Genomic DNA, 5184 nt, shown 5'->3' on the forward strand with positions numbered 1-5184 from the left:
TCAAAATATAATTTTAGTTGTAGTCGCACACAAAATACCTCTATTTATATGTGGTGTTGAAGATCAAACCCAGGGCCTCATACATGATAGGTGAGCGCTCTACCACTGAGCCATAACCCCAGCCCCTACCTCTTTTTTGATTTAAAAAAAAAAAAAAAAAATTTCCCCCTTTCCCAACACTCCTTCTAGCTCAAATCCCCTAGGTTGGGATAAGACATGCCAGTTAATCTAGCACTTGTTCGGGAGACTCAGATTTTTGTTTGTTTGGGTTTTTTGGTTTTTGTACTGGGGATTGAAAACGGGGGTGCTTTATCACTGAGCTGCATCCCCAGCTTTTTTTTTTTTTTTTGAGATAGGTTTTTGCTAAATTGCTGAGGCTATTGCACTCTGCTTCAATGCAGAATTTTAGTGATTCCTGACCCAATCCTCCTTAGCCCTGTGACTGTCTCCATACTAAAGTAGGATGTGATGTCTCTAGCACACTGGTCTGAATCTTTTTTCAGTTTTTGCTCTGGCATCACTTCACAATGAAGGTGACTATAAAACATGCTGCACTTCCTTTTTTTTAAGGGAAAGACAGAGTGTTATGTAGCCCTGGTAAACTTTAAGAGGAAAAGCAGTAGCACTCTTAATTTGGTATTCACAAAGCAGCCAGTCCCAGCCATATCAGTTCAGCAAGAGGACAAGATCCATCTTGGGTCCCACTGGACCACATCTGGATCCCAACTCTCCTCAGTGAGTTTGGATTGATCTGAAGCCCTCTGATTTTGGTGAATGCCAGGATGTTAGCCATTGTCTCTTCCTAGGCAAGGCTTGTCTTCTAAAGTTTCCCCATCTCCCACCCAGGTGGTACAATAACCAACCTACCTGCTCCTCCATGCAGGGTGGGCATGTGAGGGCAGGCCTGTCCTGAACTGCCCCTCAGGTGTGAGCCTGCCTGCCTGCCCACTTGTGTAGAAGCCACATGAGCTTCTGTGGAAGCCTATTTGGAACTCCATCTCTTGAATGGAGTTCAGGTCTTATATGGAGCCCTGTCTGCCTTTTTCTTCTCTGGAGGTGACCTGAGATCCTTGAAAACTAGATCCCTAGGACCAGCCTGACTCTTGTGACTTTTGCCTCCTGTCTAGTCAGGGAGGCCTTCACCCTTCCCTTGCAGGTGGTTACAGCACAAATCAAGAAAATAATCTCAAACTCAGGGTCCTTCAGTGCCAACCTGGGACTCTTAGGGTTTGTGGGGACCTACTAGATGTGCCTTCAGCTAAGGAAGCTCAGAATTAGCAAGATAAAATAGGTGATTCAACATGACACAACCAGTAAAGGCAGATGCCGGGTGTGGATTCCAGTCCATGCATCTTTTATGGGAGTTGCCTGTCTACCATTCCCAGTTGCTGCTTAGAGAAGGTCCTCTTAATTCTAGAGGCTGCCCCAGCTCTTTACTGGGCCTCTCCCTCATAGCCACTCAACTATCTCACAGGCCCAAGGAACCAAAACCAGCTCAAAATTCCTAAGTTGTCTTTAATCAAGGATACAAAAGTAGAAAAAACAGCTGAGGCTACAAAAAGGAAGGCGGAGTGGGGATTGAGAGGGCTGGACCAACCACTTTCCCACTGCCTGCTCCCCTACAACCCGGTCCCTGTCCTGAAAGGTAGGGTGAGGGGAAGTGAATGGCTGCTCCATCCCCCCAGAACAGAGCAGATGGAAGCCAACAACATTAGGTAGCCCATGAAGGTGAAGGCATGAAGTGGTGGGGTGGTGGGGAGCACTGGAGCAGGCTGCAAGTGGTGAATCACACCACAGAGCAGCCCTCAGCTGGGGGACCCAGGACCCGGACCACATCTTCACGGCCCATGGCAGCCAGCACATCCTCTAGTACCCTGAGGGTAGCTCTGCTGCCTGCTTGGACAGCCCAGTCCCTCAGCAAAGTATAGGCTGGCACTTGGCCCTGGGCTGTGATCTCCACAGCCTTAGCCTGGTAGCCCAGCAGCCTGCTAGGCCTTTCCAGCCCTTGTCAGGTTTGCTTCACACCTCCAGGAGCTGCTCCACTTCTTCCTGCTCTGCTAAGGGAGATGAAGGTAAAGCTGGCAGCCAAAGTCAGGATGTGGTTCTGTCATGAGGGTCATATGGGCAGGTGGTGGAACAGCATTAGACAGGCCTAAAGGACTGTGAGGAAAGGGCTTACCCTGATTGGTGGCACAGGACTCCAGACCACTGGGAGAGTCCAGGAAGATACTGTCTCTGGTCCCTGTCGAAGCCCACCAGCTCTGCAGTTCGAGCTTTGGCCAGCTGCTATCTTTGCTTATATGAGTGCCAGCTATGAGGAGTAGGGGATGATTACCAACCTGTTCCCTCCTTCACCAAGATAGAAGGGGATGCCACAGGCTAGTTCCCAAACCACCTATCACTTGAAGATCACTTAGGCAAGCAGACTGAGGACCATAGTGGCCAGAAGGGCATAGTAGATAGGGATGATGCTGCCTGATGCCCCTTGAGCCTCAGCGGGGAATAAGGAGGAGGTATTAGGGGCCAAGGCTCCCCCAATTCCTACCCATAGTCCTTCACTGTCCTGACCTCTTAGGGTCTTATCTGTGGAGGAAAGGAAAAATAGGGTCAGTGGCGAGGATCCAAGGCTAGGGTTCCTGGGCAGCTTCACCTACGTCTTGATGTCAAAAAGGTCTGAAAACAATAATCCTTAAAATATAGAGCCCAGGGCTGGGGTCATAGCTCAGAGCTCTTGCCTAGCATGTGTGGGACACTGGGTTCGAGTCTCAGCACCACATATAAATAAATAAAATAAAGGTCCATTGACAACTAAAAATATATATACATTTTAAGAGCCTGGCATGGTGGTTCATGCCTGTAATCCCAGCGACTTGGGAAGTGAGACAAGAGAATCTTGAGTTCAAAGCCAGCCTCAGCAACAGGGGAGGTGCTGAGCAACTCGGTGAGATCTTGTCTCTAAATAAAATACAAAATAGGGCTGGGGGTGTGGTTCAGTAGTCGAGTGGCCAAGTTCAATCCCTGGTACCCACCCCCCAAAAAATATATATATGTGTGTGTGTGTGTGTGTGTGTGTGTGTGTGTGTATAAATTATAAAATAGAGCCCAAACTCATAGTATGGCATTGAATTGACAGGACCTTTTTTCACCCTCATCTTCAGCCTCCCTTTGTTTGCCAGCTGAGACTGCTCTCTCAAGTTTTCACACTCCTCCTCTTGCTGTTCTGACAGAAATCTACTCTGGAGTCCTTCCTTGATCTCTTTTCTGGCTCTAGTTGTTCCACCTCTGTCTCCCTACCATGACTAAACTGTATCCTGACTGCTTTAACTAGTCTGGTCTGTAAGAGCATATGGATTCATGTTGGTCCCCACAGGAGCCTCTGCACAACAGGTCTTGTAGATTATTGCAAAATAAAGTGGAACTGGAAGGGAAGTAAATAGTGGTGTTCTCTTCTGCCTAGAGGCCAATGATCCCCGCAACCCAGTACAGATAGGAGACAAGGAATGGTGTGCTTGTGTGACCTACCCAGCTAGGGTACCATCCAGCCTGCCCAGTGCCTAAGCTTCGGTCAAGGGATGCTTACCTATATTGGCCTTGCCTTTGCTATGCCTGGAGTTGTGAAGCATAGCTCTTTTCAGTTGGCAGTGCTCCCTGGGCCTTTGTTGTTGGGGTTGGAGTGTTGTGGAGTGTTGTAGAGGATTGGGCTATTTTTTTCTATGTCAGATGGGGTAGAGGTGACAGAGCTGGCTTTAGAGGGCCAAAGGGTACAGCCCAGGATAGAAAAGGACAGATGAGAAACCACCCTATCTCTGGTCTGAGCCCAGAGATGGTAGGGGAAGATAAAGGAGACATACTAGGGCTGAGGATGTAGCTCAGTGTAGAGCATTGCTTAGCATGCACAAGGCCCTGGTTTCCCATCCCCAGCACCATGGGGGAGGGGGAATGTTACATGCCCTCTGACCCCATCTCAGCCAGATCAAGACCAAAGGGACTGGCCAGTAGGAGGCTCACACCCAGACATCTTGGCATGGGCACAGGAACCTAACACCTTAAGGTTCTAAGGCAGGAGAACTTCCTTTGGTGATTGTTCAGCCTACTCTGTCTTGAAGGGTCACTGTCCAGCCCTTTCCTGACCAGGGATTGGATGGAAAGATACTTTGGTGAACTCAACAGAAGCATAGGGTGTGTGGGCCTAGTTTCCCTGTGGCCCTTTCTCATCAGGGAATCCAGAGAAGGCCTGAAACCTGCACAGGGCCACTCAGTCCCAGGAACCATCTGGACCCTAAAAGGCCGAATCTGCTGGGACCGACTTCCTGAGATCTAGGGAACAAAGCCCCGAGGTCTTCTGGAAGGGCAATGGGGGAAGAGATCTTGTTTAGAGGAAGTCTGAAGAGACTTAGGGGAAAGGTCCTCCAAGTTCGCAATATCCACCGCTGCATAATTGGAGGGTCTGCCCTGCCTTGTGCGGGTGACAAGGCTAAGTCAGCAATCCAATGTGTAAGGTTCTGCCATTTTCCACTTGGGGGCCCCTTTCAGAATCCTGTTTGGTGGATGAGCCTGTGAACATGGCAGAGCAGCAAACAGGCTTGGCATCCTCCCAACTACCCTGGGCCTCCAGATTAGAACCTCTCCCACTTCCCCACCAGCCTCTTAAAGTCCACAAGGTACTCACAAACAATGTAACAAACCCCCATACCCACACTACCTATTCTACCACACACAGCCCAGCACAGCCCCACCTCAGGATGGAGGTTAGGGGACCAGCAATCCTGGGTCCCTCCTACTGCCTAAGACACAGCCCCACCTTCCTGGCCTGAGTGGAACTGTCCCCCACCCCACATACAGGTTCCGAATTCATGCACCTGGGCTGCGGGAAGACAGTGGAGAGTACCCAGAGAGGCCACGCTCTGGCCTGAGGGGTAGAGACAACTACAGTAAGGGCAGGCCAAGGGGACAGTCCAGTCGGAGGGCACAGGAAGTGCTGGAGCTGGCGAATGGCATGCAAAGGCAAACTGAGGATAAGGGTGCTGCGGACGCAAGGGACAGGGACGGCCGGCTGGGGAAAGTGAGGCTAGGTCAGCGGATGTCAGAACAGGGAGGGGAGAGCCAGGCTGGGTCGGGCCGGAAGATAGCTGTCAGGGACCTGAGCCACAGCCCGCTGACACGGGGCACATGCACACTCAAAGC

The 5184-nt window shown here is 50.4% G+C and overlaps 1 pseudogene; it reads right to left on the bottom strand.

Annotated features, from left to right (window-relative positions):
* Nucleotides 1–1407: 1407 nt before the first annotated feature.
* Nucleotides 1408–3152, bottom strand: LOC107145084 (annotated as a pseudogene).
* Nucleotides 3153–5184: the final 2032 nt, after the last annotated feature.

This window comes from Marmota marmota, unplaced genomic scaffold (genome assembly GCF_001458135.2).
Source record: "Marmota marmota marmota unplaced genomic scaffold, marMar, whole genome shotgun sequence".
Lineage (NCBI taxonomy): Eukaryota > Metazoa > Chordata > Mammalia > Rodentia > Sciuridae > Marmota > Marmota marmota.